General features: G+C 34.5%; 1 long non-coding RNA gene across 1 annotated transcript; it reads left to right on the forward strand.

Annotated features, from left to right (window-relative positions):
* The first annotated feature begins 393 nt into the window (after positions 1-393).
* Positions 394-13,331, forward strand: LOC138165691 (uncharacterized). The gene is made up of 3 exons (XR_011169405.1): positions 394-792; positions 1,365-1,478; positions 12,323-13,331. It is a non-coding gene; the product is annotated as an uncharacterized lncRNA (long non-coding RNA).
* The last annotated feature ends 679 nt before the right edge of the window (positions 13,332-14,010 follow it).

Below are 14,010 nucleotides of genomic sequence, written 5' to 3' on the forward strand. Positions count from 1 at the left end.
TTAGAACTATGCTCTTGATCATTTCACATCTTTAGCAATTCCCCTGGTTTCCATTGTTTATCAGAGAACAACACAAGAAATAGATTCATAATAAGTGGTTTGTATTTTGCCCATTTGTCTATTCTTCATTTATTCATCATGTTTCAAGAATTACAACGGAATGTCCACATGTGTAGTTATTACTTTGTTATGAAGTTAGTGTAAAAACATCAGTGCCAGTGTGTTCTCAACATTAGAATAGATTAGTTATAAACAAGATGTTTGTGAGTACACACACAGAGAAACAGATATATTGAAGAAAGGATATCCTATCATTTCTACTTTCAGGTTTGAGGATTAAATAAAAAATAATTGAGCACTTATTCTGGGTGAGGCACTGGACTGTGGTGTAATGAGAATGTAAATTTTAAAGATCTTCCCTGCCCCTAGGCTAAAGTGCACATGGAGCCTGGGGTGGAAGGCTTGTTTTTCAGTAGATACTTTTTGATTGGCCAGTGGGTCCAAAAGGTTGTTACATTCTCTGAGCCTGGAGAAGGCTATATAAGCCCTGATGTGTAGCTTTGCTTTGGGACTCACTTTGAGAAGTGTTCTGTGATTTGATCTGAATTATGGGAAGCCGTTGTTGAGAGTCCCCCGGCTTTGAAAAACCCAGATGTGGAAACCCAGATGTTGACTGGGTATGGATGTAATGGTTGGACAGTTTGGAAAGCTGTGTACTTGATCTGTTTCTGTCTTGATAATACTGTCTGTATATTCTGAAGTTCGGGGTGCTGACCTTTCCTCCTGGACAAGGTAAATGATATATGTCTGACTGATTAAAGTAAGCTTGTTAACATATTTTGAGTTGCTTTCCTTTATCAAAGCAGATCCAAGAACCTGTATGGGCAGCAAACCCTGAGGACGCGCTTGGGGTGCTTGCTGCTACATATGGATAAAACAAAAACAAAACCTAGCAAAAAAGATAATCACTACCTCCAATAAGCTAACATTTAATAAAGGAAGATAGTAAACATACAGGAATAATGACCAAGGAGGACTATTTTTTTTTCTGTGAAAGATCATACTGATGGTTGTCAGAGTCTTAGTACAGTTAATTGATATATAATTTTCTGAAATGCTGATATTGACTTAATTACTGTTTTAAGGGTTAGAGCCGGAAAGCAAGAAGGAGAAGAAAAGGTAAGAGAAAAAAATGATATTGCTACATAGCAGGACACAAATGCATGTTGGTCCGGGTTCAATATGGTTAATGTTTACCAATCAGAAGCCCCTAAACCCAAGTTGGAAGCTTGAAATCTAGATCAAAGGTATAGGGTTGTTGTTCAGTCATTTAATCATGTCCAACTCTTTTTGTCTTTATTTAGTGCTTTCCTGGCAAGGATACTGGAGTTATTTGCCATTTCCTTCACCAGTTCATTTTACTTATGATGAAACTGAAGCAAAGAAGGTTAAATGACTAACCCAGGATCACACAGATAGTAAGTGTTTGAGGCTGGATTTTAACTCAGGTTTTTCTGATTCAAGGTATGGTGCTCTATCCACAATGTGTCATCTTGTTGCCCCACATTATAGAGTATAAACATATTGCAATTAAAGACAGTGTGGTAGGTTTGGCTCTATATTAAATATACTCACTACTCACTGATTCAACACTCCCTTATTCAAATCCATATCAACTGCAAGTCATGTCATCATTCCCTGATGTCATGGTCATCTTTGGGAACAAAGGACAAATACAATAGCTCAATGATTAATCTGAACTCCAGTGTCAGAATATATGAAATTTGCTCTGGGGTAAGGGGAGAGAGGGAAGGAGAGAGAAGGCAGGGAGAAGGGGGAAGAGAAGCAGCCTTATATAATATCCCTGCTTTTGATTCTTGCCAAGTTCTGAAAAGGGAGCAAGCTGGGGGTAAAAGGCAGAGAAAATAAGGCATCAGGGAGGCTAGAAGAAATGCTGATTCATTTTCTCCATTCCAGCAGCAAAGCAGATGTTTGTTTCTTGAACCACTTGACCTCTCTTTTTCACCCTCATAAGGACAACACAAATTTCACTTCATGTGAAATGTTTTCCCTAATGGGAAAAGAGAAATATGGTGAAAATATAGCATTTTTAGCCCCTGAGGAGCTTCTGCTGACAGGCATAGATGCAACTTCAAAGAAGGAAAATGAGTGTTCTGGGAAAAACTCATAGGAATACTTTTTCTTTATTTTTTTTCTCAAAAAAGTATATTCGGAGGAAATACTAGAGAGAGTAAAATATGCAAGTTAAATAGTAACTTGTGAGTGCTTCTAAAATTCTTGACAGTGTTTGGAAACAGCTTCTTTTCTTAAGTAGCTTAAGTATTCTCTCTGTAATCTGTTTGCATTATTAATTTGTTTGGCAAGCCCTTTCTTCATAGATCTGCAAAAATAAACTTCAGCCCAACCCCTCCTTGAATTATTCCAAGTTCTAAATTAGTGGTGTTTAACTACACTTTCTTCATCAATCCAGGCTATACATAAAACACACTCCAAGTGGATTTCTTCAGCACTAAACCAAGTTAAACACAGCACAGATAGATCAGTGCCTCTCCATATACCTCCTCTTACAGTAGGAAAAGCTATTTCCTACCAGCTTCCCAGGAAAAAAAGAGGATCATTCATTTTTCAATTTGTCACTGTCCTTCACTCCATGCTAATTCCTGTCTCTTGAAACTTCACAGTTGCAGTTGAAAGCAACTCTTTCACTATGATCATCACCTCAGTCCAGGCTTTTCTTATCTCTTTCCTCTAGAATTGTAACTTCCTCTCATTCACTAGCTACCCCATTAACCAAATTCATTTCTTTTCCCATTGCTTTTAATGTGCCATCTTCTTTATAAGGTTTTATAAATTCCTATTCTCACCTCAGTTTTCTGGTTTCCAAATATTTCCTCAGCTTAACACATGAAAATTAAGTTGGTTAGATCTTTAACTAATTATTTCATTTTATAATGAGTCTTTTCCCTCCTATTGTGACCTGTCCCCAAAATATTTTCTCTTAGATTTCAATATTTAATAAACTCCTTTTTTTGTTAGTTTTTAAATTCATTAATTACATTTATTGCATACATGCAAATATACCCAATAATGTGTTTTGTATCATAGATCAGAGATTTGGAGATGGAAGGGACAGTAGAGGCCATTGAGTCTAACCCTTTCATATTACAGATGGAAAAAAAAAACTGAAGCTGACAGACAATAAGGAACTTGGTCAGCATCATGTTGTTATCCAGGGTCTAAGACAGTTTTGAGCTCAAGTATTCCCATTTCCAAGGCTGGTGCCCTAGCCATGGTGCAGCCTCAGTAGCCACCATGAAAGATATAGAGGCATAATACAGAATTTCTCACTCCATTAACTTATAAACTTACAAACACCTACATGAGGAAACTAGGAACCATGAAAGATAATGTCAAATTCCTTATATAAAAATTAGCAGTTTAGAACATCAGAGGACAAAATTTCCAGAAAAGGTTGGTCTTTGACAGATGGGGATAATTTAAATTGTTAGTTAGGATATTAATAGCTATTTCAAGGCTAGGCAAAAACATAACTAAACAAATTGAGTAAGGAAATTTAAAAAAATGTGGTGGTAGTAATGAATATGTTGAAGGTACAACAGGATACTTTATTATTTCTAGAAGTTAATAATCTTAAAAAATTCCCTCTCACAAAATTGTTTCAAAACTTATATCTTGACCCAAGTAGATTAAATGTATTCAGTAGTTCACCAATCTATTTGATCCAGGCATTTATTGAGTGTTCAATGTGTCAGTCAATTTGCTAGGAAATAGAAAGACCAAAAAAAAAGTCCCCAGTCTCAAATGTTTTGCCTTTTATTTGGTGAAAATGCACATAACATTAAATCAAAATATATGCAAAGTTATTTCAAGGAGAGGATAGATTAAGTCATTTTAAAATAATAAAGTGGACATTTCATAGGGTAAAATAAAAGGTAAGATAGAATTGAGATACAGATGGCAAAAGATGGTGCTGACACTGATGAGCCTAAGATACTTAAATTTTGTAGCTTACATATGTTTCAGAATAAATAACTGTTTTTATCAGTTCATTATTTCAGGTAATAATAAAATCATGTTGCCTTAAATGCAATGATGGTCTTTGCAAAAAAGAAAGTACAAATGGACAATTTAATCCAGGTGGAGAAGATCTACATACTTATTTCTATTTTTCTATTGCTGAGTGATTAAAACAAAGAAATTGTGAATTAATTATTAATTATTTTTACAAATTAAATTATAAAGAGTCAATATAGCTGGTCCATAAGTGTGTTAATATGGCAGAATTGAATAGGCAGAGAACTCTATGAATGAGTTAATAGATTAATGAATAAATGAAAAACCATTTATTGAGCATTATGTATAAAGCACTGCTCTAAGCTTGGAGGACATGGATAGAAAAAAGACGATAGTTTATGTTGTCAAGGAGCGGTCATTCAAATTTGGAAAATCAACACATGCAAGTGAGTTTAGCCAAAGGGCCAATGACAGGGCCCAAGAACAATGTAGTAATACTAGCTTCCAAACAATTAGATTACCCTTTGTTCAACCCAGTGGACAAGTTCTATCCTTTCACTTCCCACTGAAGAAACCTCACAAATGTGATTCAATCAGCTCTGTTTCTTAATAACAAAGTACAGTTTCAATTTATGACATAAAGTTTACTTCACAATCTATGTCTTAGAGGCTAATCACTCCAGAAATGTCACACAGTCCCTAAAAGATAGTTATCTGTTTACCAGATAGACTATGGAAAGAGCTTTTATATTTAGAAAGGGCTTGAAAAGAATAAAATCTATTATCTCCTACTATAAAGTCTCTGACTCATGATTTGAAATCAGATTTTGCCTAACTTACTGAAATTTAATTTCACTTTGTCCACTTATGTTCCCATTTATATTCATTCCAATAGAAATATATAGATCTATTGATATCTTGCATAAACAGAACAAATTATTGTTCTTACTTGGTCGGAGACTGGAAGGTTTTCATGAACCAAATATCCTAGCTAGCAGAATATGCATCTTAATACTTCAAAGATACCTTGTTTGGTCATTTGCATATCCTCTTCACCAGCTCAGATTAATGCCCCTTTCTGTGAGCCAGCTGTAAGCCTGAACAATGTCACCAGGTAATCACACTTCTATTAAGTGCCTTGGAACTGGATTATACCAGTCCTCAGATGCTTGTTTCTTGGCCATCCTCAAAGCATGATAGGCCTTGCCTTTGTGACCTACTGTCATTAAATCTATGGTCACTTCTACATTGTGATGAGGCATCTGAGTAGGCACTTAGTGGAGAACTACCATAACGTAGGGTAGCAGATGCTCTGTCCCATCCACACTGATCAGTAAAGTTTCCTACTACCTACACTCAGAGCTCCAGGGACAGTACTGAGGGGGTGAGAATGTCACTCGAATGCTATGTAATTCCTGAATTCTCACCAATATGTTTTCCTTGATGATTATGGATTGCTTATAATGTAACCAGATTTGATTTGTGTTTAGAAAGAATTTTATTAGCTAAGGTACTACAAAAGGAAGTGCAAAATACCTTAACATCCATGATACCCTCTCCTAAAATTGCATAAGAGAAAGTGAAGTCCAGCTTAAAGAAAACAGTATGCTTCTATTTTCTAGAAATCTTTTTTTTCTTTGTAAGAGTGCTCAAAACGTATTATTTATCCATTGTGTGGGTTTCTTTGTAAAACTGTGGATTTTGATCCAGTCTGTTCTTGGCTTCTACTGCAGACATTGTTATGTACTGTTCCAGGAACAAGACTAGAGTTAGGGAGATGAGAACTCCTCAGCCCATTAACACCCTTCTGTCAATGGTGAGAAAGGAGGAAACCAAGGCTCTGAAATCAGGGAATAGTAGAAATTAAAGCAGACACAAAAGCCAGGTGCTGACCAGACCATAGTGAATACTGAAAAGATATGCAATCCCAGGTAAATTGGCAGTGGCTAACAGAACAGAGAACCAAGTGGTAAGAGCCAAATTAAGTCTATACATAATTTTACTCCCAGCCTCCTGTTTCTCTGGGGAAGAATTTCTTCTTCCAACTGATTAGGATGGGGATGGGTAAAGAGGAGAAGAGAACGGACCTAAATCCCCAGGAACAAGTGATATTATAGCCTTTGATGCCTTGATCCTTGCCTATTTATTTTATTCTATTTGATAATGCTATCAAAGTATGTGACCATTAACTCTGATTTTTGTTTGAACCTATACATAGTTTAAGATTGAAAGAGAAGAAGATAACCAAAAGGGAAAAGGCATTTCACCTAGTTCAAACTGGGGTAGAGGAGAGTCAATTAGTGAGAAAGTATTCTGTATTTTGTAAACCTGAGCATACTGATACCCACTAGATTGCAAATGAACTGAGAGAGGAACTTAACAAGGAGGTGATGGCTTAAGTAGAAAAGATGGGCAATTGGCATTGTTGTGAACTTTTGGCAGTGCAGACCCTAACAATTAGTCTTACAAGGCTTTAAAGGATTGTTAGAACCACAGACCCTATTCAAACCTAGGTTCCCTACAATCACTGGGGATTCTCCGTTTATTACATTTTGATGATTTAAAAAGCACTTTATTTGCTTAAGGATATCAAGTGGTGCAGTGGAGAGCATTCTTGACCTAGAGTCAGGAAGAGCTTACTTCTAATCCAGCCACAGACACTAACTAGTATGTGACACAGGATAAGTCATTTAAGTTTTCTCTCAGTCTCCTCAACCCTAAAAACAAAGAGTAGTTACCTTGCAGGATTGTTGTGAGAATAAAAATGAGATAATATTTGTAAAATGCTTAGCAAAGTACATGGTGACCATAGTAGGTGGTATTTAAGTGCTAGATATTATAATCACTTAGGTATATTATTTTTTGTTGTTGTTTTTGTCTTCTTCAATGTATTAGTCAATTTGCTGGCAAAGAGAAAGACCAAAAAAAGTCCCCATTCTCAAATAAAAGGTAAAATCTATGAGACTGGGGACTTTTTTTTGGTCTTTCTGAGGCTGTATTTGAACTCAGGTTCTCCTGACTCCTGGGTCTGTGCTCTATTCACTGCACCATCTAGCTACACCTATTATTTTTAAAATAAATCACCATGGTAGTTTTCTATATACAAAACACATGATGTTCTTGTTTATTTATTGAAACACAAACCATTTATCACTGTAGGTATTTTTAAAAATTCATTAATATTAATTTCTCCCTAAACACAAATTTCATTTTGTGTTAGAATTGCTTTAAATTTTAAGATAGGAAAGATCAAAGACTGTAATAATTTCACAGTTTTTTTTAAAGTGACTAACATGAAGAAAATTCAGGGAGGTCTTCAAGAAATTCTTTTGATGATGAAGAAATTACATTTCTTGGGGGTATAGAATGTGAAAGGGAAGTAACTCTTTTGCAGATACCAGGAATAAGAGGCATTGGGCTAAATGAAGGAACATATTAAATTTGCAGAGTATATCTCTATATTGCATATAGGATTAAAGATGATGATCTTTAGAGCTAAACCTTGGACCAGAGACCTTTGAGATGATATCTCCTCCTACAGTTGATTAAATCTAGTCTAGAAAAATCTACTGTAAATGCTAATTAATTATAGTAAGGATCATCCTAATAGAGAGCTGTAGAAAAAGACAAATCAAACATTAAATCTTATGTATAGCACACACAAATTATTATGAATTGGTAGTTTTTAGAACTGTTTCTCCCTTCTTGAGTTTTATTTAATTTGAAGGCATCATTTTCTTTCTATCTAGGTATGAGAGCACATATGGTATGAAAATCCTTTGTAGACATGCTGATCTGCAATATTTTGGCACAGTGGGATTCAGCTTGGGGAGAATTGTGCTGTCAGAATATCCAAGATTTGGTTGTTTCAGGCTATTCTAACATTCTTGGAACAGTTTTGTTGCATTTCATGGTTATATTCTTTGAAAGGAAGCCAATCTGTGAAGTTCCTGTATGCTACCTCCTAGTACGTGGGAGAGATAAAGGAATTCATCTGTCATTGATCCTTTCCATAACCTCCACACAGGGAATGCTTTTACTGCTGACCCTTAAGATTCAGGTCTAGATCAAGACTCTTGCTTTATTTTAAGTTGTGCTATTGGTTTCTTTCTCCAAATAAATGTGAGTAACCAGAGGGCATTACTTGTATCTCTATTTTTCTTAAAAAAAATACACACACAAGAACTGTTTTGCAGATGTATTCCTTGACTGCATGCTTCAGGTCTTAATATCTGCTTCTCTGAGAATAGGAAGATTAAAATGATCAATTTTTTTCACTATTTTTTTCCCCATCAACTAACCCCAGCTTGCTTGCCTGGAAACCTGGAAGAGTTCATTCTATTTCTGTTTTTCTAATTTTTGATGATGAATCTATTACACTTGACCTTTGACCTTTGAGTGGAATGATCAGGCTATTAAACCGGTGATTGGCAGTGAGTGTTTGCCATTTCATCTTGAAATTCTATACAATGGACACACCATTGATCCAACTGAAATGGAAAACTATGCCATAATCAAGGTGTAATCACTCCCAAACTTGTCAGGGTTTCTGGAGTTTATTTTCATGGGAAAATAAAAAGCTTCAAGTAATATCAAAGGGCTTTTTTGAGAGTATGTCACATACCTAATTATTCAGTTGACTGCTCTATTGTTGAGATACCAAAACACTAAAGCTTCGAATTAGGAAGCTAAATGTAGTCAACACTCAACATGAACTGAATAAGTAAGCCCTTTGAATGGTTCAATCTCCATTGTTCCCATAAGTAAACAAAATAGTATAGCTTGGATTTTAATTTTTGTTTTTTGTATTTTTTTGGTGTTAAAGAGGAATATACTTTGTATCCATTCACTACCACCCCCAGCAACACAAAAATCAAATAAAAGGAGCAGCTTATAAATTTAGACCTGGTAAGAACCATTGAATACTTCTATTTTGCTGCTTTCACTAACTTCTACTCCTTGAAAAAATGAGAAAGTAAAGCCCAGAACTTTTTAAAGTAACTTGTTGAATGTAGTCCTCTGGCTCTAGGTCCAATACACTTCCACTTTGTGTTATGCACCCTCTTTTAGGAAATATAATTCTGATACTTCTATTTGTATTACAGACATAATAAGTTTCTTCTGAATTTCACATGGGAAATGATTCCAGAAACTTCCACATTTGTTTCAAGTGATTCTGATCTCAGAAAAATTCCTAAAAACTTTCATTTGCATTGCTTATTTAGGCTTTATGTTTCTCTTAATATTATGCAAATGAAGCAGAGCAGGTCCTATCAGGAATTGAGAGAAGGAAGAGTCTCATAAAAGAATAGCGTGTCTTCATATTAACTATATTTTCATATAAAGACTTTCTGAAGAAATGTTTCGTCCACAGTCAATAAATATTAAATTATCATGGTTTAGATAACAGAAAATTGAATATTTAAGGGATTTTATTGACTATTTAAAATGATCTTTTTTTTCAAAAAGTTTTGTGTAAAACAAAATTTATGCTATAGGCAAAATATTTCAAGTCAGAATGTAGACACATAACATACACAGACACATGCCAAAAAAAGAGTAAAAAATGAGATTTTTTTTCCTCCACATTATTTTTCTACTATTTTACATGGTTGATTAAAAACAATAGTGAACTTCTGAAGAGTTAGTAAAAGAAGTAGCTTCAAGCTCAAGGTGGGACTTTTATCAAACTCTTTACCAAGTTGTTATCTGTAGGATAATAGACAAAAATGTCCTGGAAGATTCTTAGAAAAACTGAAAAAAAAATACCTGTAATAGCTTGCATCCATATTCAGCATCAGGTCAATATTCTTTTTTGACAGTTTTAATTCATGGTAGAGGAACATTTAAAGGACTTGTGAATGTGCTGATTTATCTTTTTTTCTTATTAAAACTGTAAAAAGGGGGTCTTTCTCTTTTTGCTAGAATATATGTACTTGAAGGAAAATGGGGAGAGGTTTTATGAATAAATGCAATAATATCATGGTGATAGGGTCACTGGACTTTGTCATGAATTCAAGTCCCGAACCTGCTACTTATAGAATGTGACTAAGCAAATTGTTGTGTCTCTAGTTCGCTCAGATAAAGATTTTATTGTTGGTTTATCTTTAGAAACATTGACCTATTGATGATTAACTCTCCCAAAAGTTTGTTGTGAAGTGGATTGCAAATTGTAGAGTGCAATGTAAATATAAATTACTAATGTACAGTATTTGTAACCAATTGATATTAATTTTTTCAAGCAATATGTTTAGCTCTTTTGATCAAATTTAACTACTTTACTCTTATTTTCCCATTTTATTAGTACTATATTATTTTTCTTTTGTGCTAAATGAAGTAAAAAATTGAGTTAATTATCTCAATGTTTTACATGTCAGAAAAATTTTTCATTAGTTCTTTGGGCAATTCTGGGCAAAAGTTTCAGTTGATTTCAAGTTTTCAAACTCATCTACAAAAATGCATTAGCTCTACATGGTTAATTCAGGTTTGACTACTTAATTCACTGAAAATTCTCAATATTGTGTTAATGCTAAAGGGAGAGGCATTCTTAGAACACCAAAGACTTTGGTACAAGTTCTACTTCAGATAACTGCTTATTGAGTAACTCTGGAAAAGTCACATAACCTCACTGTGCTCCCAAGCAATTAAGTCTCTTAAGTTCCAGTGGAGGAGCCAATAAGGATAAATAAAGGGGATTTCAAAACTCTGAGTTCCATATACTAATTAAATCACTGTATTGATGAAAGAAAATCAAGCAAACTAGATATTTTGAATCATATATTTTACTTAAAAAGTTATTATAGTTTTCCAAAATGAATTAGTTGTAGGGTGATGCAAAAGAAATATAATGTGAAAGAAATGCCCCTATCCAAATTACATATTGCAGCAGGGGCAATTATTTTCCAAAGAAATTTATTGGGGCTTTTTTTCTCTTTCTTTTTTCTTATTACAGTTGAAAATACATTTTCTTTTTAGGAAACAAAACAAAAAAAGTTCATACTCCCTTCAAAAAAGTTGCATGTTTTGTCTAGTACCTAAATACTTCAGATGTGATACAGCAGCAGTTTCTTTTTCTTTTTTTTTTTTTTTGCCTTTTGGAGGGCAATTGGGGGTAAGTAACTTGCCCAAGGTTACTCGGCTAGTTTTTTTGTTGGGTGTTAAGTGTCTGAGGCCGAAACTGAACCCAGGTCCTCCTAACTCTGGGGCCAGCACTTTACTTACTGCACCACCTAGCTCCCCATACAGCAGCATTTTCTATGATTGTTGGAGGGAAGATGCTCCTTGCTTCTAACACTTGTTCTGGGAAGGAAAGACAGAAAAATGCAAATGTCCTTTAAATTCATTTTCACTTTATTTTAATTGTGTTTTCAATTAAAAGCATTTATTTTTTCTACTGCCAGGGGAAAAAAAAGAAAATCCTCAGAATAAATATAGTCAAACAAATTTAGAGTCTCAGTAGATTCATTCTTGTGTGGTTGAGTGACTTCCTCCTAGTTTTATCAGAAAACTAGATAATATCAAGGTGCCCAGGAGGTCACTTAGAATTAGGCATTAGTGGCAAAGTTTAGGGAAAGGAAACTCATTATGGGACATCTTGTGGTGGTACAATAGTTGATGACTCTATGATTATTTAAGCATAAACTCAACATCAGAGTTTCAGCTACAACTTGAAAGTAATTTCCATCAATAACAGTAGTAGGACAACCAGAGAGTCATATTAGTGAATAATCTACAAGTGACACTATGGAAAACATGGAATACCAATCTTAATTTGCCATATGACAAAGGCTATGAGACCAAACAATTCAGTTGTGTAGTTTTACTCCAGTGAGAGAATCGCAAACCCAGCAAATGGAGAATTTCCTTCTCTTCAGCTTCACACAGAATGATTAATTCAGAATGATTGTCATGAAATAACTCAGTCAGAAGGCATTGCTTTTTGGAAGACTGACTAAAAAAATACACACAGGTTTACCATGAATTTCTGGCTTTTTGTTGGATTGAATTTACTTCCTTTAAGCATTAAATTTTCTGGAATATGCTTAATGCCCCCAATTCAGTTACCTCTCTCTTTTCTTCAGTCTTTCCTGGCTCAGAACTTCTTCCACTGCAGATAAGGCTCAGTTACAGTTCATTGTTGTTCCTGAAATTCTTTAAGAGTGAAAGCTTCTTTCATCTTCCCTCCCATCTGTACTGTCTCACCTTCCACCTTTTCAGGCACTATGTAATTATCATGTCCTCACACTACTTTTCTTTTCTCCATCAGCCCTGACAAGAAGATGGATCCTCTAGCCCCAGAGTACATGTCATTGTTCATGAAGCATTTGCCCAACAGGAACTTAAATATTAATTGTGAAAAAACTGCATGGGGTACGGATCTTTGATGAACTAAAATTACTGTTGTGCAATGATGTGAAGGGCCTTTAATTTTGCCATCTGGGTCTAATTGACAGAGAATGACTATGAATTGCAGCTTGGAGAATTGGTGAACTTTGTGTATGGACTATTAACTAGGAAAAGTACAAGCCGGTTGGGGGAAAATTGTGGGTATCTCAGAAAATGAGGTATCTGTCTACCTGCAGATTATGTGGCTGTTTTTCTATCAATGAAGCTCATACCTTGTGCTGATCAGTAGACTGGATTGTAGTCAAAATTGGTGTTAGACCATTTCAGACTAAATAAAGATTTCATCATCTCTTGGAAACCACATCCCTTATAATGACAGCCCTCCGTGATTTCCTTGTCATATTATTTCCCTAACATTTCCTATTACAACCAAGAAATCATTTTGGCTGATCTCTGATGGGGATTGTAGATATTTCATCAGGGTAATTTAGTAGATATATATCTATAGTAGAAAAATGCAGGGGGAAATGTTCAAAGGCATTTCTAATTTTAAATTTTTAAAACCTCTCTCTGACTATGTTAGTGCAAAAAAAATCTCTATATAGCAAAACCAATAGAAAATTTGAAAACAATTTGACTTTTGTTAAACAAGCAATTATCAATATTATTAAGGAGATATTTCCAAAAGCACCCCATTTATCATATTCACCTGAATCTTTTTTTAAATTGGTTAGTTCTTATGTAAACATAGCACATGGCTCTAACTCTTAGAGATGTATTCCATTTTTTGATAGGCAGAGAGGATTTATTAAAATGTAAGATTGTTTCATTTTTAAAAAGGAAATAAAAACTCATCTTCCTTGTAAGCCTTATTTTTACATAAATGAATCTCCTGCATAACAATAACAATATTTTGACTTATTGCGTTGTTTTAATGGATCATAGAATTTCTAGTCATAAATGTTACATTTGACTTGGGTAGTGAATAAAAGCACATGTCATTTTAGAAATATATACACACATAAAATTTCAAACCCAAAAAAGAGGCTTACAGATTATCTAATCCAATCATTTAGTTTTATAACTCAGGTGACTGAGGCATTAAAAAAAGCCATATCATGGGGGGTGTGGTCACAACTGATTTTTTATTAAAATGAAGATTTCCTATTCCAGCACTTTCACTCATTTGTTATGGAAGCTCCTTGAAAGAAACTACTGTCTGATTTCTGTCTCATTATCCCCAGGTCCTGTCTATGTAGTAAGGTTTTAATGAATATTTGTTGAATTTCTTTGGATTAAAATGAATTGATTTTCAAAATTCATCTACTCAAAGGAACTATAGCAGGACAAAAAAAACACATATATATGAGGTTATTAAGAACAGATTATTTAGGACTAGAAAATATTGTTTGTATTTGAGTATAGGATGGAACCAAGAAATCCCAAGAGGCAAGAAATCTTTATTTCCATTCTAAATGTACACATTGGAAGGGAAAACAAGGGTTTTCATGAGCTCGGCAGGATCTTCTCAATCTGTGAATATTTAGTCTATGTAGACTAAACATATAAATGACTGACTGATTTGTTCACTTGTCATCCAGCTGTTTT

The sequence above is a fragment of the Petaurus breviceps genome, unplaced genomic scaffold (genome assembly GCF_028583685.1).
Source record: "Petaurus breviceps papuanus isolate PSGF00001 unplaced genomic scaffold, PetGlider_PUasm1.0 214, whole genome shotgun sequence".
Taxonomy (NCBI): Eukaryota; Metazoa; Chordata; class Mammalia; order Diprotodontia; family Petauridae; genus Petaurus; species Petaurus breviceps.